The 27794-nt window shown below is 40.6% G+C and overlaps 1 protein-coding gene across 9 annotated transcripts in view; it reads right to left on the bottom strand.

Moving 5' to 3' along the window:
• Positions 1 to 27794, bottom strand: part of CYYR1 (cysteine and tyrosine rich 1) — a 200473-nt gene that overhangs the window by 98888 nt on the left and 73791 nt on the right. Inside the window, exon 3 of one of the 9 annotated variants that reach the window (XR_006640839.1) lies at positions 3831 to 3930. The exons of the other annotated variants lie outside the window; for them this stretch is intronic. The gene's annotated coding sequence lies outside the window, so the exon portion shown is untranslated. The remainder of the gene's footprint in view (positions 1 to 3830; positions 3931 to 27794) is intronic. 9 annotated transcript variants of the gene reach the window in all.

The raw sequence follows: 27794 nt of genomic DNA, 5'->3' as shown, positions 1-27794 counted from the left end.
GGATATTCTGGATATGAGTCCCTTCTCAGATAAGTAAATTGTAAGTATTTTCTCCCAGGTTGCAGCTTGCCTTTTCATCTTCTTTATAGAGTCTTTGGCAAAAGTGAAAGTTTTTCATTTTAATGAAATCCAATTTATCAATTTTTTTTTATGAACTGTGCTTTTATTGTCATGTCTAAGAACTCTTCACCAAGCCCTAGTTTCTGAAGATTCTCTTATGTTTCATTGTAGTTTTATGTTTGATGTTTAAATCTATGATCCATTTTGACTTAATTTTGTACATGGTGTCAGATTTAGATTGAGCTTCATTTATTTTGCCCATTGATATCCAACTACTGTGGCATGATTTATTGAAGACACTATCCTTCTTCCATTGCCCTGCTTTTACACCTTTGTCAAAAATCAGTTGGCTTGCTCTTTGGGTGTGTTTTTGGGCTCTGTATATTTTCTTGTTGCTGGATAGGGTATTTTATAAATGTTGATTAGATTTTGTTGGTTGATGATATTGTTCAGTTCTTCTATATCCTTGTTAATCAATTCTATATCCTTGTTTCTGTCTGGTTCTACTAATTGTTGGTGAAGGATGTTGAAGTTTCCAACTATAATTTTGGGTTTCTGTGTTTCTCTTTTATGTGTTTTGCTCCATACATTTTGCAGCTTTTCTGTTCTGTCTAGACTTCACACTTGACCTTTCCTGATAGGCACTTGGATGGAGCGGTTTGTTTTTTTTCCCTTATGGTGTTTGGCTATAGTTAAGTTAGCCCAGTTGTTACTGTCTAAGAATTTTCTGTTTTGCTAGACTGTTTCTTTCTGGGTCCTTTGACTGAAGAGATCAGGCTTTTGTTGGGGTTTTTATTATCTGCTTCCATTGCTATCTATGGGTTGTCAGTTTCTTCACCTATAAACCTGGGAGAAATGAGGTGAAAAGAAAACCCAGGGAGCTCACTATTGTGTTGGTCTTCAGCCCATGGGGTTCCTGGCTGCTCTGCCTTCTTTTCTTCACCTTTCAGAATTTTCTTGTTTGTTTTATATGTAATATCAAGGGTTTTAAAGTACTCAGAGGGAGGAATAAGTAAATGTGCATCTACTCTAAAAAAACCAAAATATTGCAATATATGGTGTTGTTTAAACTGTAAAGTGATTTTTTAAAGTACAATATAAAAACATCCTTATGGAAGAGATTAAAAATGAATGAATAACCTTAAAAACATAGTTTTCAATATTACTTGTGTTTTTAGGGAAAAACTGTGTCATTTATATTATATATATATATCTCCTATGATTTTGAGCTTTTCCTATACATATTAAAGTGAAGTGAAATGAAGTCGCTCAGTTGTGTCCGACTCTTTGTGACCCCATGGACTGTAGCCTACTATGCTCCTCCGTCCATGGGATTTTCCAGGCAAGAGTACTGGAGTGGGGTGCCATTTCCTTCTCCAGAGGATCTTCCTGACCCAGGGATCGAACCCAGGTCTCCCACACTGTAGGCAGACGCTTTACCGTCTGAGCCACCAGGGAAGATATACATATTAAAACTGGTCCAAAATTTTTAATACACAAATTAAGCTAAACTTTTGTGCTTGGTCACTCAGTCATGTTTGACTCTTTTCGACCCTTTGATTGAAGCATTCCAAGTCTCCTCTGTTCATGGGATTCTCCACGCAAGAATACTGGAATGGGTAGTCATTTCCTCCTCCAGGGGATCTTCCTGACCCAGGGATCAAACCCTTGTCTCCTCTGTCTCTTGCATTGCAGGCAGATTCTTTACCTGCTAAGCCATAAGGGAAGCCCCTAACCTTACCCACACTTATTAAACTGCTGCTGCTGCTGCCAAGTCGCTTCAGTCGTGTCCGACTCTGTGCAACCCCATAGACGGCAGCCCACCAGGCTCCCCTGTCCCTGGGATTCTCCAGGCAAGAACACTGGAGTGGGTTGCCATTTCCTTCTCCAATGCAGGAAAGTGAAAAGTGAAAGTGAAATCGCTCAGTCGTGTCCGACTCTTAGCGACCCCATGGACTGCAGCCTACCAGGCCCCTCCATCCATGGGATTTTCCAGGCAAGAGTACTGGAGTGGGGTGCCATTGCCTTCTCCGACTTATTAAACTATTAGGGACTAATACACAAAATTCTTTCTCTGTAATGAAAGTATTTCCTAAAGGCACCTGTTAATCCCTTATTCAGATCAAACCTGAAAGGGCATTTTTCTTGGGAAAAGAAAGAAATATAACTTCTTTTTGGTGTTGTTCTTTTTAATTTTAATTGATGACTTTTTGGATTATAAAGCATAATTCATGTAAATATTTATATATGCAAAGAGAAATTTCTATTTTCAGGGGACTACTGCAACACCTTTTATGAATTCTACAGTTTCACAAGTAATTATGCTTTCGTGCTTTTCATAATTTCACATGAGCTTGGTACTAAACAAAAGCAGTTAGTTCACCAGGCAAAATATCAAAGGTTTGTGAATAAATTCTTCTTTTAAACATCCATTATAGTTATTTATTATAGCGAATGACTTTTTTACTCAGTTTAGTCTAAGGGAAGGTGAACTATGGCCATGAACCAAACGGGGCCCACTGGCTGTTTCAGTAAATAAAGTTTGATTGGAGCAAAGCCAAATCATTTGTTGACCTGTTGTTTGACTGTTCTGATGCTAGAATGGCAAAGCAGAGCAGTTGCGACAGAGACCACATGGGCACAAAGCCTAAAATATTTACCATCCTGTGCTTTATAGAATAAGTGTATGGGGCTCTGATTTAATTCACTTGTGAATAAATTAATGCTGCCTTTCCCTAGATGATGTTTTGTGAAACATGGCAGTAACAAAATGGTAGCAAAGCAAGCACTAGCATATCCCAGGGACGGCGGAGCCTGGTGGGCTGCCGTCTTTGGGGTCGCACAGAGTCGGACACGACTGAAGCGACTTAGCGGCAGCAGCAGCAGCATAGGCAAGACAATTTGTACTGAAAAGTGAAAGTGTTAGACTCTGTGCAACCCCACATTCTGTAGCCCTCCAGGCTCGTCTGTCCATAGAATTCTCCAGGCAAGAATATTGGAGTGGGTTGCCATTCCCTTCTCCAGGGGCTCTTCCCAACCCAGGGACTGAACCCAAGTCTTTCCCGTTACAGGCGGATTCTTTACTGTCTGAGCCACCAGGGAAGCCTCATTTCACCACAGAGCATGAGTGGTGACGACTAACACCGTGGTATAATAAATAAAACCTTCAGAATCTCTGAAGTGACTGAAGTGTCTTTTGTATGCCAAAGAGATCCCTGGTGGCCCCTAGAAACCTTAAACAGGGGGTCTGGTCTCCAGAAAGACCAAAGCATAATTAGAGGGTTGGAACGTTCAGTCCCACTTCTGACCTCCAGAAAAGGGATGAGAGGCTAGAGACTGAGTTAACCACCAGTGGTAAATAACGTTTTTTTTTCTTTTTGAATTAATTTTTATTGGAGTATAGCTGCTTTACAATGTTGTGTTAATTTATTCTGTAAAGCAAAATTAGTCAGCTATACATATACATATACATATACATATATCCCCTGCCTTTTGGACCCACAGTCCAGGTCACCACAGTGAACTAAGTCGAGTTCCCTGTGCTATACAGTATGTTCTCATCAGTGATCTATTTTTAAAATAGTATCAATAGTGTGTATGTGTTGATCCCAGTCTCTCAGTTCCTCCCACCCTTCCTGTCCCTCTTGGTACCTATATGCTTGTCCTCCATGTCTGTGTCTCTATTTCTCCTTTGCAAATAGAATCATCTATACCATTTTCTAGATTCCACATATATGCATTAGTACCCAACATTTGTTTGTCTGACTTACTTCACTCTGTATGACACTCTCTAGGTCCATCCACGTCTCTACGAATGGAGAAGACCCTTCAGAGTCCTTGAACTGCAAGGAGATCAAACTTCAGTCCATCCTAAAGGAAAGCAACCCTCAATATTCATTGGAAGGACTGATGCTGAAGCTGAAGCTCCAATACTTTGGCCACCTGATTCGAAGAGCCGACACACTGAAAAGACCCTGATGCTATGAAAGACTGAGGGCAAGAGGAGACGGGGATAGAGGATGAGACAGTTGGTGGCATCATCGACTCAATGGAAACGAGTCTGAGCAAACTCCAGGAGATAGTGAAGGACAGGGAAGCCTGGTGTGCTGCATGCAGTCCATGGGATTGCAAAGAGTCCGACATGACTGAGTGACTGAACAACAACAACGTCATCTATCATGCCCACAAAGGAAACCTCCATTAAAATCCCCCTTTTTATGGGGGTTCAGAGAGCTTCCAGGTTGGTGAACACAAGGTGCTGGGATGGTGGTGGGCCTGGAGGGGGCACAGCAGCTCTGCAAGTCCACTTCCCCTCCTAAATGCTTTGCTCTATGCATCATATTCCTCCCTTTTGACTGTTCATGAGTTGTATCCTTTATAATCAACTGGTAATAAATGGCAAGTAAAGCATTTTCCAAATAGGAAAAGGAGTACATCAAGGCTGTATATTGTCACCCTGTTTATTTAACTTATATGCAGAGTACATCATGAGAAACGCTGGACTGGAAGAAGCACAAGCTGGAATCAAGATTGCCGGGAGAAATATCAATAATCTCAGATATGCAGATGACACCACCCTTATGGCAGAAAGTGAAGAGGAACTAAAAAGCCTCTTAATGAAAGTGAAAGAGGAGAGTGAAAAAGTGGGCTTAAACCTCAACATTCAGAAAACTAAGATCATGGCATCTGGTCCCATCACTTCATGGCAAATAGATGGGGAAACAGTGGGAACAGGGTCAGACTTAATGTACTTGTAGTAGCTCTGATGGGAGATGGGGGTTTATAACAAGGCTCAGAGTTAATATATTTTATTCCACAAGTAGCTTTTCATAAGTAAAAAGGATACTGATAATGTTGCGATTGTTACAATAATATTTGCAACACATTTAAACCTCAGTACCGCTATACACCAACTTAAAAAAATATATATCTTGACATGGTTTTGCTATTAATTAATGTTTACGGTAATAGTAAATATGAAAAGAATGCCATTAGGTTATTTCACTTCTTTCTCTGACATACAAATTCATTTTATAAAATAGCATAATATGAAAGACTTATGAATATACCATGTGATAATTTAATTACATCAGTCTCTATTAAATAGGGGCTTCCCTGGTGACTTGGGGCTTTCTTGATAGCTCAGTTGATAAAGAATTAGCCTGCAGTGCAAGAGACCCTGGTTCAATTCCTGGGTCGGGAAGATCTGCTAGAGAAGGGATAGGCTACCCATTCTGGTATTCTTGGGCTTGCCTGATGGCTCAGCTGGTAAAGAATCTGCCTTCAATGAGGGAGACCTGGGTTCCATCCCTGGATTGGGCAGATCCCCTGGAGAAGGGAAAGGTTACCCACTCTAGTATTCTGGCCTGGAGAATTCCATGGACTATAGTCCATGGGATAACAAAGAGTCGGACAGTACCAAGCGACTTTCACCTTCACTTTCACTTCCCTGGTGGCTCAGACGGTAAAGAATCTGCTTGCAGAGTGGGAGACCCAGGTTCCACGCAATGCGGGCTACAGGACACGACTGAGCGACTAGTCTCTCAACTGTGTCCGCTCTTTGGGATCCTATTGACTGTAGCCCGCCAGACTCCTCTGACCATGGAATTCTCCAGGCAAGGATTACTGGCGTGGGTTGCCATTCCCGTCTCCACAGGTTTTCCCAAACTAGGGATCAAATCCAGGTTTCCTGCATTGCAGGCAGATTCTTCATTGTCTGAGCCACCAGGGAAACCAACTAACTCGTGTCATGGCCTATTAAATAGAAAAAAAAAAGCTGCAGAGATATTTGATGCCTGTAAAAGATGCAGGCAGAATTATAAAATATTTCTATTAGGAGAAACTTTTCAAATGAACATAAGAGATTTTAAGAAGTACATTAAGTGAGAGAGAAAACTTCTAGAAGAGATTTTTCTGGAATAACTACAACTTCAAAAGAATAAACTTAAGATGAGTTAATTTCCTATTATAATGAAAAATAAGTCATAAATGCAGCAAAAGCATTTTGTCTTTCTATTAAAGAAGGAAATATTAAATAATCTTATTTATTTATAATAATCCATAAGTGATTAATTTGCTTTTTGTTTTTTTAGTTACTAAGTTGTGTTTGACTCTTTGCAACCATATGGACTATAGCCCACAAGGCTTCTCTGGGATTTCCCAGGCAAGAATATTGGGGCAGGTTGCCATTCCCTTCTCTGGGGGATCTTCCTGACCCAGGGGTCAAACCAGCATCTCCTGCAATGGCAGGCAAATTCTTTACCACTGAGCCACCAGGGAACTAATGCACAAAGTGATTAATTAAATTATGAAAAAAAAAAAATCATTCCAACTCCTGGGCTGAAAGTAAAAAGCACACATGAGAAAGATAAAACTTGGTAAAATTTTTCTTCTGACTCATTTATTTGCTCGATAATTACTCTTTTGGCCAGTGCATTAAAATATGTAATACACATAATAGCCAGGACATGGAAGCAACCTAGATGTCCATCAGCAGATGAATGGATAAGAAAGCTATGGTACATATACACAATGGAGTATTACTCAGTTATTAAAAAGAATGCATTTGAATCAGTTCTAGTTAGGTGGATGAAACTGGAGCCTATTATACAGAGTGAAGTAAGCCAGAAAGAAAAACACCAATACAGTATACTAACACATATATATGGAATTTAGAAAGATGGTAACAATAACCCTGTATACGAGACAGCAAAAGAGACACTGATGTATAGAACAGTCTTATGGACTCTGTGGGAGAGGGAGAGGGTGGGAATATTTGGGAGAATGGCATTGAAACATGTATACTATCAGGTATGAAACAAGTTGCCAGTCCAGGTTCGATGCACGATGCTGGATGCTTGGGGCTGGTGCACTGGGACGACTCAGAGGGAGGGTGTGGGGAGGGAGGAGGGAGGGGGGTTCAGGATGGGGAACACGTGTATACCTGTGGCAGATTCATTTCGATGTTTGGCAAAGCCAATACAATATTGTAAAGTTTAAAAATAAAATAAAATTTAAAAAAATAAATAAAATATGTAATACAAATTTTCATGCTCAAAATCTTCAAAACTCATATTTTATTTTACTCCTATCTACAGTTTGTAAGGCATATAACTTCAGCAAAACTTGCTTAATTTAAAAATGTACATTTTCCTCTTTGTTGCTTTGATAAATCAGTATAGAAGAGTTAGAATTGAAAAACATGCTCAATCGAGTACGGTTTTCAATATGAAGAGTATTTAGTTCTGTCCCTTTTATTAAAAACAGTAGGACTCCAGAACTAAATATATCTATATCTGTATCTATTTATCTATATATACATATATAGATAATAAGATGGCTATAATTTCAGCAAGTTATTGCTAAATATTGCTACCATTCAATGTATAAAATGCTTATGAAGAGCAGAAACATCAGTCCATATGATTTACCCAATAAGTCCATATAACTTTCAAAAAAAAAATCCTGTAAAATTCAGACATGACAAAGCTATTTATGTTGCCTTTTTTTTTCAGTTTAGTCCCTCTCTCTAATAACATCATTGAACTTATCCTCTTTCTTGGGGTTTTACAGGTAACTTCTCTGTTGTCCTCAGAATAATAAAATTAGAAACTAATTTTTTCCCCTAAATGTTTTAAATTCACTTCATTTACTGTCTCAGTCCCTGTGGTAGACAATTGTCTACCTCAATATCTATTCTTGATAGATAGATATTTATATCTTGATAGATAGTTCTTATATCAAGAACTCTTGATATAAGTTAACTGGGTACATGCTGGAATAAATACTTTTTTTTCCAGATACTCTTAAAAATACTCTTTTTATGTGGTAAAGTTCTGGAAAAACGTTGTAAGTAAAATGTTTTGTGAAATCACACAAGAAACCTCCTTAAAGGTGGCTAGGTTGGGTTTTTTGCCCCTTCTTCCTTATCTTACCTGCCATCTTGTTTTCTATAATGTGGGTGTGATGTCATGTAGCACCATGAGGCTAGTTCACCTAGAGATGGGGGAGGTATGAATTTAATGAAGTAGGCATCTCTAATAACTACATGAAGATGTTATATCACTCCCAATTGCCTATCTCTAGATTTCCTTTACATGAGACAGAAGCAAACTATTTAAAAAATTATTAAAACCTCTCTTATTTTAAAGTTGTGTGTGTGTGAGAGAGAGAGAGAGAGAGAGAGATACTACTCGACCTAATCTTACCTAATACTACTCTTTTGCCACAATAAGCTCACTGGGTAAACAAAAAGAAATACGTAATGTGCAAATAGCAGTTCCTAGGAGCACACAGGCACTCTGAGATTGCTGGGAAAATGTTCCATAAAACCACAGAACCAAGAACGCATGAGTCTGCATTCCCTTCTACTAAAGTGAGATTATTCATCTTCCATCTTATGTAGAATTAAACTTTTATGACTCAGTGAGAGACCTTTGAAAGAATCCCTTCATTGACTATACATCAAAGATATATACAAAATGAGAATAAAAAATGGTCTTGGATGTGTTGTGAATGGCAGAGTGACCTGAATGATCTCTTGATTTGATTGATGAGGAAAGCAAGAATAACTCAAGTCAAAAAGTACCCTTTGAGAATTGTTTGGTTTGCATTTATCTCCACTGACCAAATTTTCTGAACAAGTGCCCAATTCCCATGTTAGATTTGTAAAGTGAGTTCAGTGAAGACCAAATCCATATAATAAAATAATATTAATAATATCAATTAATTGTTTGACCACATATATATGATCATATATGAACATATTGGGCTTCCCAGGTGGCGCTAGTGGTAAAGAATCCGCCTGCCAATGCAGGAGACTCAGGTTCCATCCCTAGGTTGGAAAGATTCCCGGAGGAGGAAATGGCAACCCACTCCAGTATTCTCGCCAGGAGAATTCCAAGGACAGAGGAGCCTGGTGGGCTAGAGTCCATGGGATTGCAAAAGAGTCAGACATGACTGAGCATGTGAACACATGAACATATTTAACTTTAATTTAGAAAAATAGGAATCTGAGTGAAGAACTACTTGACATTCTGTACACCGTGTACATTCCCAATGCCATGATCTGACTCATTGTCAGTCTAGCTCTGAGACAGCACAGCAGAATACACTGTCAGTCAAAATTTAAACACAGTCATTCATAATTACAGAAGTTACCAGAACACTTCTGTGCAATATTCACAAATGTGATTCATTTCATTGTTTATTTAGCAGTAATATTTGGAAAAATAGAACTGAAAAAAATAGAATTTCAAGTTGGTTGAAATTTCCAGTCATGGTCTTGAAATGTTTGATTTATTCCTCAGTCATTATGCCTGCAATTTTATTTTATTTATAGACATGAAATGTTTTCTTTAATGTATTACTTAAAAAAATGATTAATTTATTTTAATTGGAGGCTAATTACTTTACAATATTGTAGTGGTTTTGCCATTCATTGACATGAATCAGCCATGGGTGTACATGTGTCCCCCATCCTGAACCCCCCTCACACCTCCCTCCGCATCCCATCCCTCTGGGTTGTCCCAGGGCACCCGCTTTGAGTACCCTGCTTCATGCATTGAACTTGGACTGGTGATCTGTTTCACATATGGTAATATACATGTTTCAATGCTATTCTCTCAAATCAATTAATGCCTTACTTTTAAATTTTTATTTATTTATTGTGGCTGCAAGGATCTTAACTGGTTTGCCTGGGCTTTCTCTAGCTGCAGTGGGTGGGAGCTGCTCCTCGTGGCAGGGCACAGGTTTCTCATTTCAGTGGCTTCTCCTGTTGCGGAGCACAGGCTCTAGGTGCGCAGGTTTCAGTAGTTGTGGCTTTTAGGCTCTACAGCTCAGTAGCTGTAGCACAAGGGCTTAGTTGCTCCCCTGGCATGTGGAATCTTCCCAGACCAGGGATCAAGCCCCTGTCCCCTGCATTGGCAAGCAATTATTATCCACTTTGGCACCAGGTAAGTCCCTATGTAATTTTGAAGTGCAATTGCTACATAATGAACAGTCATTGCTTTATTCAGGAAATATATATATAGGTTATCACCATGTACTGGACTATTCTGGGTGCCAGGATGCAAAATTGAGGGATACGTGGTATCTGCCTCCAAGGATTTTAGAGGCACGTATGGGATAATAAACAAAAAGAGATTTTGATGAAAACCTACTGTATGGCTAAGGGAACTCTACTCAGTGCTCTGTGGTGATCTAAATGAAAAGGAAATTAAAAAAAAAGAGGGGATGTATGTACACGTATAGCTGATTCACTTTGCTATATAGCAGAAACTCACACAACATCGTAAATCAATGATACTCCAATCAAAATTAATTTAAAAGAGAGATTTTGAAGGTCAACTGTCTCCAGGCATAGAAGACTAAAGACAATAAAATAATCAAAGAATTTGATCATACTCAGCAAAAGAGAACCGTTCTTTTTTTTTAATGAATACAATCAATTCAAGAGAATAGTAATGATTTTTTACTACTTCTTAGATGCATATAAGAGTTTTTTGACCTAGAGAGTGTTTTTGTGAAATAAAAGCCAACTCACTTTTTGTAGATGAAAAAAATCAAATCCTTGAGAGTCAAAAGTAACTACCTTCTAGCTAGTTTTGGAGAAGGCAATGGCACCCCACTCCAGTACTTTTGCCTGGAAAATCCCATGGACGGAGGAGCCTGGTAGGTCGCAGTTCATGGGGTCACTAAGAGTCGGACATGACTGAGCGACTTCACTTTCACTTTTCACTTTCGTGCATTGGAGAAGGAAATGGCAACCCATTCCAGTGTTCTTGCCTGGAGAATCCCAGGGACGGGGGAGCCTGGTGGGCTGCCGTCTATGGGGTCGCACAGAGTCAGACACGACTGAAGTGACTTAGCAGCAGCAGCAGCTAGTTTTGCTGTAAGGAACAAAGCCAAGCAGTCCTAATTTTCATCCCAGAGCTGTTTATATGGCAGTGGACTGCCTTGCTCTTATTCTTTCAACCATTCCCCACATGTTTATGGAGTCTTTCTGCTATGCCAGATACTCGCATGAACAATAGACAGATAAAGAGGAACAAAGTCTCTTTAGGAAGCAAAGAAGAGGGGAGAAGAGATTCCTGGAATATCTGGGAAATGGAAGCCCTGAGACCTGATGACTGATTGAGCATTAGTCACTCAGTCATGTCCGACTCTTTGCAACCCTTTGTGACCCGCCAGGCTCCTCTGTCCTTAGGCAAGAATACTGGAGTGGGTTGCCATTTCCTTTTCCAGGAGATCTTCCTGATCTGGGGATTGAACCTGGGTTTCCTGCATTGCAGGCAGATTCTTTACCGTCTGAGCCACCTGGGAAGCCTGATGACAGATTGAATCGGGTGGTACATGAGAGACAAGAGTGTGGAGCATTTCCCATGAGGATGACTGCCCCTTGCTATACGATATACAGTTCATAAAGATGTCTTAAAGTGAAGAATATATAAGACATGCAGTCATGAACCAGATTTAAGTAGACACAGCCACTGCACACAGGTTTCCCTGCCTTCTGCCTTCTAAACCTAACAGACCTTGATGATGTAATGGACCACTGGGCCATGAGCCCATGTGCCACCAAATGCAGTATTTTCACAGGTAGCTCTGTCAACTGCTAGACTATACACATTACAAGGCACCCAGCCCACCCAAACACTTGTGGTCCTCTTTGCGGACCCTAGCAAGTCCCCATCCTCGGTTGAGACAAACCTGTGACTGAGCACCATCTGCTGGGGTGGTCTCCATTCTAGGCCCACCAGGGATTTGCTCGGTTCTGACGTTTATTATCTGCACACAGCTCCCGCAGCTCAGGGCTGCCCAGGCCCCAAGACAGGCTGCCTGCTCTCACCTCTCTGGAAGTCTTGTTCTCAATCTCACCTGCACCAGCCTAATGTGGTAGATCAGAGCTGTCCCGCTTTGCTTCTTTATAGGATGTAGCCTCATACTCACTTAAATGATTCTTAAGATCATGCACAAACAATACATCCTCATCACAGCATCAGTGTCATTCTCTCAATGTAGACGGCTGCCTCTACGTAGCTCCATACAGTTTGAGTCTTATGCCATGAGAGGAAAACTGATTTCAACCATGTCTCATTATGGTAAATCCACTACATAAGAAGCTTCAAGCTGTGAACTTTCAAAGATGCAGATGGATGATGAGATGCCTAGATATGTAACTCTTCCTGCCTTGTTCATTCGATGCCAGCCCCTGTATGCGAGCTGTTGTATCGTTTGTTAGTTGCTCACTCATGTCTGACTCTTTGCAACCCCATGGTCTGTAGCCCACCAGGCTCCTCTGTCCATGGGACTTTCCAGGCAAGAATACTGGAGTGGCTTGCCATTACTTTCTCCAGGGGATCTTCCCAACCTAGGGATTGAACCTGCATCTCCCGCATTGGAAGCCCTGTTGTACTGTTCTACTGTAATTTTCAAGGAACTGTAGTGCAAGATTATACTGTTTTCTTTATTTTGTGTGTTTGTTTTTACATATTATTTGTGTGAAAACTTATAAACTTAGTATAGTACTTCATAGCTGGTTGTGTTAATTAGATACCCAGGCTAACTTTGTTGGACTTACAAACAAACTGGACTTACGAATGCACTCTCAGAATGGAACTCATTCATATGTGGGGGACTTACTGTACAGGAGTTTCAGTCCCAGAGGAGGAATGTGATTGGCTCAGGTGGTCCAAGGCCCGGAATACCACAGTTAGGCCAACTTGAGGGAAATGCCTGTCCTCAGATCTGTTACATGTAACCAATGCAGAAACACACCGGGGAAACATCACTGCTCTTGTTTAGTCAGTCAGTCATGTCCAACTCTTTGCAACCCCATGGACTGTAGCCCACCAGGCTCCTCTGTCCACGGGGTTCTCCAGGCAAGAATACTGGAGTGGGTTGCCATTTCCTTCCCCAGGGGATCTTTCTGACCCAGGGAATGAATGCATTGCAGGCAGATTCTTTACAGAGGTGATTAATTCCAAAGCAGTGACAGGAGTTTGGCAAACAATAACAGAGACAATTCACAGGCACAATAACTTTATATAGTTGACATTAGGATTCCAAGCCCAAGTTCATGGATGTAAGCTAGGATTGTAAAAAAATTGAAGGACAGACAAAGGCAAATGCCTCCAAATCTCAGTTCTGTTCATCCTTCATCTAAATATATATGTGGTACCACAAAATCAGAATGATAACTTCAGACAAATACAGAGGTGTGAGACTACAAGGCTTTCTAGTGGCCATCTGTTTTGAAAGACCATATTTCAAAGAATATTTTTAAAGTTATTCATTTATTTATTTGTCTGCATTGGGTCTTAGTTGCAGCACATAGGATCTTTTTTTTTGGTGGCATGTGGGACTAGTTCCCCAATCAAGGACTGAACCCAGGCGTCCTGCATTGGGAGCATGGAGTCTTAGCCACTGGGTCACCCAGGGAGGTGCCTAAAGAATCTTAAACTATATAACTCTAATCATATTTGCACATTCCCAAAATATGTTTGGAGTTTCAAGGAAGACAGAGCCTGAGGAAGACACGTTCACACGTATGTAATTACAACACACAGCACTGAATGCAGATAGGATAAGCATGGAGAAGGTTCTACGACAGCAGAGGACAAATGTGTGAGTGTGTGTGGGGGAGTGGACATGGGGTGTGTGAGAGAAGGTTTATCATTGAAAGAAGATGGAGGTGTATATGCATGTTTTTGGAGGGCAGTCCTTGTGGATGGATAGATTCCCGAAGGAGGTAACCTCTCCTGAATCTTAAAGGAAGATGAGGAATTAATCAAAGCGGATTGAGGGGATTAGAGCAGAAGCACATTTGAGATCAGAAGAGCAAAATATAAATGTCATAGGGATGAAAGACTGTGATGTGGTTAAAGGACCATGAAAAGTTGAGAGCTGCTGAAACAGAAAAGAGGGAGATGAGACAGAAGAATAAGCAGGGGGTTGGGGGGGATATTAGGAGGGTCTTCAATAACACTGTAAAGAACTTGACCTTTTGTATTGAGGATAACGGAAAAACAAGTGAAAAGCTACAGCATGGATCAATCTAAGGGTAATGTGAAGAGTGGATTTGATGGGTACCAGGCTGTACCCAAGTAGTCCTAATGAAAGGCCATTGTCATTCTCTGGGCAAAACATGGTGAAAGACTGAACTTGACCATGAAAATGGGGCAGAGGTGGGGAGGAGGGAGTTCAAAAACACAGACAATAGAACATAGAACATGAAGTTAACAGCGTCTTCAGGTCATCAAATTCTAACTCCTAAAGGACTGTTTAACTTTGTGCTATCCCTAGGCCCCCAAAGTCTTTGGACACTCCCAGCACTTGAAAGTCACAATATCCAGAGGCATCTTTTTCATTAGTGAATAATTCCTTGTAAGTATGTGACACTTCAATGGATTTAGTTCACCAGATCTCTTATCTCTCTCACAGAAGGGACCTCTGCAGAGAGAAAGCTCGGAGTTTTCATAGGAAAGAAGAGAAGTATCAGAATCAGATGTCAGAGAGCAGAAGATAAACTGCTCACCCTTGCTGCCCGCTGGTCTCATTTCAACCAAGTGTGTTTTCCAGAGATGCGTATGTTTATGGAAAAGCATATGTACCCTTTAATATTGTATTACATAAACTTTTAGCATAATGAGCATGCATAGATAGGAAGTTTGCTTTATTTGTATAATCAGTGAACTCTTAATTGCCCTTCTCTGAAACCAATGTCCTTAAACCTCTGTAAAACATAAATTAAAAATAGTAGTCTTTGAGTTATTCTTAGATTGTTTCTGCAGTCTGATCTTCTGATCCAAGTCTTTGTGCAGTTAGAATCTAATTGGATCAGATGATGCCCCAGGTCCCCTCTAGCTCCCCAGTACCACAACTAATTAGCAGAAATTCCACTTTAATTATACAGCTGCTGCAGGTCAAGAAAGGAAAGCAGAACAGAGGTGGAAATCGCAACCTAATGAACACAGAAGAAAGATTAGAAGAGTTAAACTTCAGTGTGATAATTAATTACAGTCCAAGAAAATGAATATTGGCTCATTGTAATTTATGCTCTATTTAGGCACACAAATCTCTTCCAAACATCATCTCCATTTCTAAGATGGAAAGAGACTATCTCTTCTCAGTAATCTTATCTCATTTATCGTCAATATGAGCAACAGCCTCAAGTCTGTGAAGATGTAAAAATCATCAAGGTAGTATTCAGTATTTTACATAAGTAATTATAACTGTATGTACACATGCATAGTATCAAGACAGCTCTTTATTATTTCTACTTTGGAAAGTCATGGTTTTACCTCAAAGATCTTGTCAAATATAGCCATACTATAATACAACAGTTGGTGTGGAAGATATTTTATATGATTTTTTTTAAAAATAGAGAGAATAAAAGATTTAAAAATCAGATGGATTCAGTGCAATTTTAGAAGCAGCTATTATAATGTGCTTGGATGTCTCACTCTATTCTCTGACATTCCAATGGGCTAGGATACTACTCTGACAGCCATGCAATATACAGGGAGGGCATTTTGCCTGATTTGAACCACCAGAGTGGTATAACATCAGTTTTGTCTCTTATTTGTATGTCTCTTAAACTAGGCAGATTTCATCCTTTTCTATCTAGTAGCACAGTCAAATTGGAAGAGTAGCCCAAAAAAATAACAGCTCTCTTACTGGGGAAAAAGCTGTTAGCCAACATAAGCTATGTAGTCTAGCAAGATGAGGCAAACAGTAGGTTATTTAAGTAACTTATATTGCCTGTGTGGATGGGCAGAACAGCAAGTAATGAATCATCAACAAAACACAAAGATTCTTCTGATCACTTCAATGCAGGTTGAGCAGAGAGGTGGGTCCAACAAGAAGAAACACAGCAATAGAAAATCCCTGGTGGCTCAGCAGTAAAGAATCCACCCGCCAATGCAGAGGTTGCCTACAATGCAGGAGGCATTGGTTCCATCCCTGGGTTTGGAAGATCCTCTGGAGGAGGAAACAGCAACCTGCTCCAGAATTCTTGCCTGGAAAATTCCATGGACAGAGAAACCTAGAGGGCTACAGTCCATGGGGGTCTCAAGAGCCAGACGGGACTTAGCGACTAAGCCACTAAACCAGTCTTTAGTTCTGCAGATCCATCTAGGGCAGATGAGTGCTGGCAGCAGGTTGCTATGGCGATAGTAAGAGTTACCTGCTCCTCCTCTATATTTCCCAGCTTTCCTTGCATCTGGGAAGGGAGGGGCTATGTGACTGATTCTCCCCAACAGAATATTAAAGGAAAAGGTGCATTGCTTCCTGTCAAGATCAGCTGATAGCTGGTGTTCCTTCCTTACCACCTTTCACTACTGTAACCAAGCTGGACCCTATGAGGCCTGGGGTCAGGCCTTCCTCCATATCCTCTGCTTTAGCTTCTCTCTGAAGCACCTAGATAACAGTTGGTCAGTTCAGTTGCTCAATCGTGTCTGACTCTTTGCAACCCCATGACCTACAGCACAACAGGCCTCCCTGTCCATCACCAACTCCCGGAGTTTACTCAAACTCATGTCCATTGAGTTGGTGATGCCATCCAACCATCTCATCCTCTGTCATCCTCTTCTCCTCCCTCCTTCAGTCATTCCCAGCATCAGGGTCTTTTCAAATGAGTCAGTTCTTCACATCAGCTGGCCAGAGTATTAGAGTTTCAGCTTCAGCATCAGTCCTTCCAATGAATATTCAGGACTGATCTCCTTTAGGATGGGCTGGTTGGCTTGCTCTTCAAGGAGTCTTCTCCAACACCGCAGTTCAAAAGCATCAATTGTTCAGTGCTCAGCCTTCTTTACAGTGCAACTCTCACATCCACACATGACTACTAGAAAAACCATAGCTTTGACTAGACGGACCAATAACAGTATTGGATGGAAATTGCCTGAGTTGTTTTGCAGACATGAAAACCCCCCACCAAATGCAATATAAGAACTTGGTGACAATAAGCACATAGCCCTGGGCATCTTAGGGCCTAAGGACAGATCATGTTAACCTCTCAGACACCAACCTATTCTTCCTATTAATACAAAAATTGTGCAGGTCTGATCAGGTACCTTCGACACCCCCCTCCCTCACCTGGATTTTAAAAATGCTGAAACTTAAGGGAGCTCAAGACATTTTAGGGCTTGAGTCACTTTGTTTCCTTGCAAGGCCTTGCCATAAACCTTCCTTTGCTCCAAACTCCATGAAGTTTCAGTTTGTTTGGCCTCCCCGTGCCCATGAACATGAACTTTGTTAACACTAGCCCAGCCTAGGTGGATGGAAGCAAAGGATTCTGGGATGGTGAGCCCACAATATGGAAGGAGGCGGAGTCCCTGATCATGGCTTCAAGGAGAGCCACACAAGTGAGCTGCTGATATGATCAAGAAGTAATATGGCATTGGGTTGAGCCACTGAGATTTCAGGGTTTATCTGTTTCTGCAGCACAGCCTAGCTGTCCTGTCTAATGCATCAGTGCCATGACTCAGAGCACAGGATGTGGATTCAACACACCAGTGTGTAAATCTGGTTCGTACCACTCATGTCTCTGAGTTTCAGTTTGGGGCAAGAATTCTGTTATCAGAATGAGATGTCATAAGTGGTTTCAACTCAGGAAACAGAATTTAAGTCCAGCTAGTGTGGGCCCCTGGAAATATTACATCCTAAAACTTGATGAAGCTTCCAAGATGAAACTTCTATCAGGCCCCATAGGGTGCCTGATTTGGTAAAGAATATGAGACCCAATCCCATTTTGCCTCAGAGTGAAGACTGGTCCTCAGATCTGTCTTCATGTTAGATTTAAATTCAGTCACACCCAGGTGGCAGTGGTAAAGAATCCACCTGCCAATGCAGGAGACTCAAGTTGATCCCTGGGTTGGGAAGATTCCCTGGAGGGGGAAATGGCAACCCATTCCAGTATTCTTATCTGGAGAATCCAGTGGACAGAGGAGCCTGGCAAGCTATAGTCCATGGGGTTGCAAAGAGTCGGACATGACTAAGCAACTGAACAAGAACAGTGGTATTTCCCCCATGTGTTACATGGAACAGATCTGAGGACAGGCATTTCACTCAAGTTGGACTAACTGTGGTTACAAATATTGATACCTGGGTCCAAATACAACTCAATGAAGCCAGAACCTCTGGGGATGATATGCAGATATTATTATATTTTTAAAATTACCCTGATGGTGCTAATATAGAGCGAGAGTTAGGAATCAATGAATTGGAGTAACAAAGAGATCTAAAGCTGCCTAGAAGCTTTCAGTCTCAGTTGAAATTGGTTCAGGAGGTGAAGGATGGGGCTCAGAGAAAAGAAACACCAAGTGGACTCAGATATGTGGAAACAATTGCTCAACAAAAAAAAGATAATGATTTAAGTCAAAACATTTCTATTTACAGAAATTACAGAAATGGATAAATATTATTATGAATATTACTGTTATTTTCTGTTCAGTCCTCATTCTATTTCATATTCTTAAACTACTAAATGCATTTAAGATATGGGAAGGTACCATAGTTTACACAGTGAATATTCAGCTGTGAATATTCAACATAGAAAAATGTTTCTGAGGCGTAATATAAAAAACTAGCAAACATTAACAAAATGTTACAGACATAAAGAAACTGAATAACTGATACGTTTGGCTCCATGGAAATAGGCATATCAGTGTTTCTGAAATAGGGAGGAAATTTAGTTCAGCAACTATTCGTTCAGAAACTGCCAATTTGTACAGATCCCTATTCATCCAATGTACTGTTCTATTGCTAACCTAACCCACATTCAGCAAGAAAGATCAATTATCTAGTGGATGTGAGGGACTCTTAATGGAAATGTGTACGTTAATTTCCTTTAGTCATTTTTAACTATTCTTCAAATTTCTCTTAACTGTTTTTGCACGGTTGAGGTCCAGTGGAATGACAAACTTGAAAGCATCTTCTGATAATGAAAGGCACTTATTGGACACTAACATATTAATTACTTGGTTTTGATGATGTAAGAAGGTTGCTAAAAGTACTCAATTTAGGTTCACCAAGTGTCACTGGCATCAAGTTTTTTTTAAATTATTATTCTTTATTTGAAATCAAAGCCAACAATCTTAATAATTTTGACTGGTCCTTAAAACGTTCTCACATTTGCTCAGATTTAATTTGCAAATCATGAAGGATTGAAGGCAAAAGGAGAAGGGGGTGGCAGAAGATGAGATGGTTAGATAGCATCACTGACTCAGTGAACATGAATTTGAGCAAAAATCTGGGAGACAGTGGAGGACAGGGGAGCCTGGTGTGCTGCAGTCCACGGGATCAAAAAGAGTCAGATGTGACTTAGGAACTGAACAATATCAACCACATTTTGCAAATGAGCCCTTTCCCACCATCTACCCTTATCAGGAAATCTAAATCATAAAAATTCCAGTGAACAACACCAATAACATTTTATGTACACAGTTTGGGATTATGTCAATCAATTCAGGAGTTCATGATTTCAAAGACTGTTTCATCAATCTTGTATTACTCAGGTCAAAGAACATAAAATAGACCCTTTAGCAAGAATTTGGATTTGATTTTATAGGAAAGACAAGGTCATTTTTTAAAAGAAAATCAGCTAGCAAGAGGGCTATGAGAAGCATACCTATAAAGAAAAATAGTCGCAGAACCTTTGGGTTCTATTCTATAAATCTTGACTTTTATTTTTCCCTTCTGCTACTAATTTGCTTCTTATAATATTCCCTAAAGGAAGGTCTAGCATCACATGGGGCTAAGAAATACAATTTGGTCTTTTACTATTTTAAGCTCAAGTTATTAAAATGCCTTGAACTCAGTGAAGTGTCCAACCTCAGAAAGCATCATATATCCTGTCTCTGATAATACTGTGATAATGTGAAACTAATTGCTTTGCGGGAAATCAATTTAAAATCAAGGCTCCTAAATGTTATGCTTCAAAATACCTTAGAAACACACATTTTTTTTTCTACACTGAAAGACAATCAAAACATGAGTCTTTTAGGAAACCCACATGTAAGTACTGATTCTATGCTGTCCGCTGAATTAAAAGGGCTTCTCTGATAGCTCAGTGGTAAAGAATCCACCTGTAATTCAGGAGACATAAGAGACGTGGGTTAGATCCTTGGGTCAGGAAGGATCCTTGGGTCCTTGAGAGGAGGAAATGGCAACCCACTCCAGTATTCTTGCCTGAAAAATTCCATGGACAGAAGAGCCTGTCAGGCTCAGTGCAAAGGGTCACAAAGAGTCAGACACGACTGAGCAATGGAGCACACACAACTGAATTATAATATCTAAACTGGATCTTGGGCTTCCCTGATGGCTCAATCGGTAAAGAATCCCCCTGCAATGTGGGAGACCTGGGTTTGATCCCTGGGTTGGGAAAATCCACTGGAGGAAGGCATGACAACCCACTCTAGCTTTCTTGCCTGGAGAATCCCCATGGACAGAGGAGCCTGGTGGCCTACAGTCCATGGGGTCACAAAGAGTCAGACACAACTGAGTGACTAAGCACACACACACAAAAACTGGATCTCAAGTTGAGTTCCCATTTCATCCATATCATATATTTTCATTTGGTTTTAAGCTCCAAGCAGCTAAATTTGGCATGAGTTTGAGAAGATTTCCATTTCTTGTACTTGATAAGATATTGAAAAGAGAGTGAAGAACACATGTCTTCATATATTCATCAGTTGTGATGAAATACCTATTCAGGTGTTTGCTTAGGAGCTGAGGACACAACAGTGATCCAGAAAGCATCTGCCTTGGCCTCTGCTGCTACTGCTGCTAAATCACTTCAGTCATGTCTGACTCTGTGCGACCCTATAGATGGCAGCCCACCAGGCTCCTATCCCTGGGATTCTCCGGGCAAGAACACTGGAGTGGTTTGCCATTGCCTTCTCCAATGCATGAAAGTGAAAGGGAAGTCCCTCAGTCGTGTCCGACTCTTCGCGACCCCATGGACGGCAGCCTACCAGGCTCCTCCGTCCATGGGCCTCTACCATGGAAGAAAGATGGATAATAAGTTAGAACATAATAGATAATATTTAGAAATATTAAGAAGTGGTGATTAAAATGAGATTTGAAAGGTGAATTAGTCAAGGAAGGAAACAAAGGATTCAGGAAGAGAAAACAACCTATGGGAAATCGGAAGAGAGAAGGGATATTTTAAAAGAGAAAGATCAGTAAAGCAAGCGCTGTGTACAGCTTTGATGGCAGGAAGGTATTTGACTAATAGTTGCAGGTGGGCTTGAGGAGCTAACTAGCAATAAGGTTGAAATGAATGAAATAAATGAAAGGTTTTCATGCTCTGAAAACCCTGGTAAAAGGGAGAGCATAAAGTAAGGGTGTAAGTAACAAGACAATTGTGTTTCAGGGGGATATGGATATAATGACAAAAGAGATTGCCTGAAACAAGAGTGTAGACGGGGATTCCGACAGGGAGGTAAGAAAAGGCACTGCCAAGCATAGTGGGTTCAATGGCATTCCTCCAACAGACATGTCCATGTTCTAATTCCCGGAATCTGTGGACATTACCTTATTTGAAAAGGACCTTTGCAGATGTAATGTAATGAAATTTATGTTTCATTTGTAAATGAAATGATCTCAAAAGATCTCTTTGATCTTGAGATCAAGGGATCATCCTAGATTACCCAGGAAAGTGTGAGAGTGAAAATGTTAGTTGCTCAGTCATGTCTGAATCTTTGCAACTCCATGGACTATAGCCCGCTAGCTTTGTCTGTCCAGGGGATTCTCCAGGCAAGAATATTGGAGTGGGTTGCCCTTCCCTTCTCCAGGGGATCTTCCTGACCCAGGGATCGAGCCTGGGTCTTTTGCATTCCTGGCGTACTCGATACCATCTGAGCCCCCAAGGAAGACCCTGGTGGACTCTAACTGGCTTAGATTACCTGGGTAGACTCTAACTGCAGTGTGAAGTATCTTATGAAGGGCACACTGGAGAGTTTGACAGAAGAGCAGAATGCAAAGCAACGGAGGCAGAAGTTTGAGCACAAGCCAAGGAATGTCAGCAAACACTGGACACTGGACAAGGTGAGAAAAATTTCTTCTCTAGGGCCTCCAGAGGGAACATAGCCCTGCTGACACCTCGATTTGGGACTTCTGACCACAGAACTATGGAACAAATTTCTATTGTTTAAACTACAGTTTTTGGTAATTTGTTATGGCAGCTACTAAAAATGAATATAGCAAAGCAAGAAACAGATACAGGAGGAGAGAGAGAACACAGGGCATTTGGGAGCAGAAACTAAGGGCAATCATGAGTGAAACTGGAAATGAAGTTGGGCAGACAGGCAGGAGGTTGTATTAGTGAAAAACTGCTGGGTCTTGATGCACACAGAATGCCAAATATCAGTAAAGGTACCAGACTGGCTGAAGGGGAGGAATTATGGTCTTGAGTAATTTGAAGGAAAACTGGAAAGGGAGGAAAAATGAACAGAAAGCAGTATTTTCTGGCCAGAGGAGAGGTCTACGGCAATACAGGGAAGGAGAGCTAAAGGGATGGGTCTGGGGAATTTATATCCCAGCTAAACACAAGGCAGTGTCTTAGCTCAGGCTGCTTTAAGAAATACCATAGACTGGGTGACTTAAACAACACAGCAAACAACTCTGGAGGCTGGGAAGTCCAAGACCAAGGTGCCCTCTTCCTGTCTTCCAGATGACTACCTTTCACACGGCAGAGAGAGAAAGCTCTAGCGACTATACCTCGAGTTTTGTCGCTAAGTCGTGTCTGACTCTTTGCAACCCGATGAACGGTAGCCCACCAAGTCCTCCGTCCATGGGATTTCCCAGGCAAGAATACTGGAGTGGGTCACCATGCCCTCCTCCAGGGGGTCTTTCTGACCCAGGGATCAAACCCAAGTATCCTGCTAGGCAGGTGGATCCTTTACCACCGAGCCACCTGGGAAGCCCCAGAGAAATCCTAGTAAATGATTTTTCCCTGAGAACCAAATCAGTCAGGTGGCAAAGCCCCATTCTGAATAGATGCTACCCAATGCCTAGTGCTCAACTGAGGATCACAAACCATGGTGTGATTATTGGTTTTCTTTAACTATGTGCTGCATGAGTGCATGCTAAGTCACTTCAGTCGTGTCTGACTCTTTGTGACCCTATGGACTGCAGCCAGCCATGTTCCTCTGTCCAAGGGATTCTCCAGGCAAGAATACTGGAGTGGTTGCCATGCCCTCTTGCAGGGGATCTTCCCAACCCAGGGATCGAACCTGTGTCTCTTATGTCTAACTGCATTGGCAGGCGGGTTCTTTACTGTTAGCGCCACCTGGAAAGCCTTTCTTTAATGGTATCACTTAATAATTCTTAGGGAAAGTTTTATTCAGAAGTTTCTAAAGCACGCCATCCAGTTAGGTCTCTTTTTCTGCAGTCGAGAGAGAGATCTGTAAGAAGATCAAATACAAACGAGCCAGGGTTTGAGAGCTGGGATTGGAAAAGTGTTTGCACTCTGTTCACACAGCCTCTCGTTCTGTTCCCTTGCTTCACCACTTCATCTTCTGTGCTCATTTTCTTCATCTGTACAGTGGAGATAATGGGTCCCAATGTCATTTTGTTATCTTGATGGAAGGTTTCCCACAGTTAGACTGCATGAAAATCCGACAACTGATGCTCACCTATGTGCCTCTCTGAAGTGTTGTAAGAATTAATGATGGCTGGGAAAATGTATTGAAGACAAACAGCACATCCTGAGAGAAAGCTGATGAGTACTATTAAAAGTGTCAACAGATAAGTATATTTTAATGAATGTGGAAAAAAAAACCCACCCATCAAAGGATCTTGGCTTACCAGCCCTAATACTTCAATGCCTTAGGGTAGAAAGGAATATACATAACTTCTGAGTAGAAAAGTAAAAGCAATAACAAAACCTGACATTCCAAGACAATAAACGCATTCACAATAAAATGTGCTTTGCAACCTAAGAAATCCAGCTGGATTTTTAAAATAAAGCACTGATGTATGCATCCAGGATGTAATGAAATCAAGCAACATGTCTTGGAAATTTAGAATAGTCTGTATAGAGAGTCAAAGGACAAAGGACAGAAATGTTCAGAAATCAAGCCAAGGCAATGCGATCAAGAACACGTTCCTCCCCAATTCAAAATGCAGCATGGGCAGAATTCATTCGCTGTGTGTAAATTTGATAACTGCATTTTTTTTCCCGGTCTTGCTAAAAGAGATGAATAGGATATATGAATGTGGCTTGCTTTGGAGGATATTCAGAGAGCCGATGAAAATGCATAGCAAGTTTGACAAGAAAGGTAAGAAACATTTGTAAGGCAATAAGAGAACAAGTTATTTATGAAATTAAACATTTTAAAAGAAAGTTAAAGTCACTGTTTCCTTCCTGTATACTAATTATTTCAGGCTGTAACCCTTCCAGCATATAGAGAATTGTTACATTATCTCGGGCCTTTCACTTTCTCTTGGTCTTTGTATCTACATGGACAAGGTATTATATTAGTGTCTCTTTTTTTCCTTTTAGAAGGCTCTTTTGATTCCTTGTATACACAAAACAGGTGTCTAAGTCTATTTATAATATATTTAATTCCAAATATATTTTCTATTTCATATTGTTATGTTGTAATACACCAGTGAGCTGTTGTTAATGGTAAAGCTAAGACGTTTTATTTAATTTCTTGTCTTTAAAAACATGTGTGAAACAGGTGGTGCTCTGTTCCTGTAGATGAGTATTTTTGATGATGACTTTTTTCTTTTTATTCCTTATTCCCATGTGCTTGTTTATTTTTGCCCAAATGTTGATGTTCTTCCCTAGTGATATGGTCTGAGTGTATATACTGTAGTCAACAGTGTCTATTTTATACTTGATTCTGGAGGCAGGTGGGACAAGGAAAATAAGAGTAGGTGGAACACATAATAGACTTTACTTTTTTCACAAAGTTCAATTTTAGAGCTGCACCGGAGTCCACAAAAAAGTCTCTATGATATTAATTTTAATTTCAGTAGGGTAATTTCATCACCATTAAAAGTACTGGGAGGTACTATTATAATGAAAAGAATATTCAGGGGCCTCATTTATTTAGGAGATTAGTGAGATAATTTAGAGTATCTTCCTGAGTGGTGAGATACACTTTAAATATTTAAGTCCTGCTTTCCTAATCACCGATTTCATTCTTTAAAAAAGAAAATAGTAATTTGAGGTCTGTGATCAAAATTGAGCCAAAATTATTTAAGGGTATGTTAACCTTTCACTTTGGCCACCTGATGCAAAGAACTGACTTTGGAATAGGCCCTGATGCTGGCAAAGATTGAGGGTAGGAGGAGAAGGAGGTGACAGAGGATGAGATGGTTGGATGGCATCACCTACTCAATGGACATGAGTTTGAGCAAATTCTGAGAGATAGTGAAGGACAAGGAGGCCTGGCACACTGCAGTCCGTGGGGTCACAGAGAGTCAGACGTGACTGAGCAGCTGAACAACAACAGCAATAAGCTTTCCATTCTACTGACAAAAATTCAAATGTTATTAAAGTCCTGAATAAATAATTTAAAAATCTCATATTCTAAGAAATTAATTATGGGTTAAAATGCCACCTTTTAACTCCTCTCTCCAAGACACGAGAATGTTCTGACATGTATCTCTCAAATGCATCTACATTTTTTTGTGAATTCTTCCTTTTTCCAAACTCAGTGTCTCATCTTGTTTCTGTTCACTTTTGTGTCCTCTGAAGTATCTGCCTGGAATCCTGTTGCCTGGAGACCACTCTTGAAGAACATTCACTGCCCTGGCCTCTTGGAGATTTAAGACTTCTAATGAGGAGCTGACAGAAATCTTTAGCTTGCTCCCCATCAACTGACTTTTTTTTTAAGGTCACAATAAACATTTGTCTGGGTACTACCCATTCACGTGGTCATAAAAGTATAGGGTGCAAAGTAGGGGAAAAAACAAACAAAAAAAACCTTGGGAAAATTCTAAATTTTACAAATCCATGCCAAAGGCAGGTGGGACAAAAAAAGTAAATCTTCAATTTTTTTTTTTAAGAGAGCCTTTCACGGCCCCCCGTCATTGCTTATCCATTTTAATTTTCAAAATTATTCTAAAAGGCTCTAATATCTGTATTTTAAGCTTTGTTTGTCTAGTAACATTCTTTTTAGCCCAAAGGACAAAAGTCCTTTTATCGCTATTTTAAAAAAATAGCAAGTTCAATGAAATGGCATAAGGACAACTGCGGAAAAAGTTAACAATAACAGAAACACTAAATGCAGCTATAAGAATTCCACATCAACAAAAAAATCAACAAAATGAAAAGAAAACCTATGGAATCAGACAAAAATATTTGCAAATCATCTATCTGACAACAGATTAATGTCCAAAATATATAAAGTACTCAAACAACTCAATAGCTATATATATGTACATATATATGGGCTTCCCTGGGAACTCAGCTGGTAAAGAATCTGCCTGCAATGCAGGAGACCCTGATTCAATTCCTGGAATGGGAAGATCCCCTGGAGAAGGGATAGGCCACCCACTCAAGTGTTCTTGGACTTCCCTGGTGGCTCAGTTTATAAAGAATCCACCTGCAATGCGGGAGACCTGGTTTCGATACCTGGGTTGGGAAGATCCCCTGGAGAAGGGCATGGCAACCCACTCCAGTATTCTTGCCTGGAGAATCCCCATAGACTGAGGAGCCTGGCAGGCTGCAGTCCATGGGGTCGCAAAAAATCAAACACGACTGAGCGGCTAAGCATAGCACGGCATATATATGTAAGCATATATATATATACAGGCTTCTTCAAAGCCCACGGACACAAGAACCTGGTGGGCTATAGTCCATGGAGTCACAAGAGTCCAAACAGGACTTATGACTAAACCACCACCACTACCACAAGAAAAGGTGTGCAACATTCCAAATCATCAAGGATACACAAACCACAACTATAATGACATGTCACCTCATGTCTGTTAGAATGGCTGGCATCAAAAAGAGGAGATAACAAAAGCTGATGAAAATGTAGAGGAAAGGCAACACTTGTGTGTGATTGGTAGGATTATAAATTGGTGCAGCCACTATGGAAAACAGTATGAGGCATCTCAAAAAATTAAAAATAGAACTACTGCCCGTGTGTGTTTGTGTGTGTGTGTGTGTTAAATCACTTCAGTCATGTCTAACTCTCTGCAACCCCTATGGACTATGGCCAGGCTCCTCTGTCTGTGAGATTCTCCAGGCAAGAATAGTGGAGTGGGTTGCCATGCCCTCCTCCAGGGGATCTTCCTAACTTAGGGATTGAATCCACGTCTCTTATTCCTGCACTGGCAGATGGATTCTTTATCACAAGATCACCTGGGAAGCCCTAGAACTACCTATTACCCAGCAATTCAACTTCTGGATATTAATGTGAAAAAAAAAAGCTCTGAGACCTCTAGGGCTCGCTACCCAAACTCACTGGTTGCCTATGTGCTAAAATGACCCTGGTTCCTCATTTGAGCACTTGGTCACTGGAAACTTCAAGCAAATGAAGGTCGTGATAAGCTGATGGTCAAGATTTAGAGCTGATCACAGAGAAACTAGCATCATTTCCAATATCATCCTTTTCATAACAGGAATAGTGAGCTCTGAGCTTGGATTTTTCCACTTGCTGCATGAAAATACAGAGTATAATGATGCAGCTTGGAAAAAAATATCAAATAGTAGCTATGAAAGCCTTCAGCCCACAGGTTGCTATGATTTTTCACTTGAGTATGTTCAAGGG

The sequence above is a fragment of the Bubalus bubalis genome, chromosome 1, assembly GCF_019923935.1.
Source record: "Bubalus bubalis isolate 160015118507 breed Murrah chromosome 1, NDDB_SH_1, whole genome shotgun sequence".
Lineage (NCBI taxonomy): Eukaryota > Metazoa > Chordata > Mammalia > Artiodactyla > Bovidae > Bubalus > Bubalus bubalis.
The sequence above is the reverse complement of the archived record's forward strand: the minus strand, read 5'-3'. Positions and strand labels throughout refer to the sequence as shown.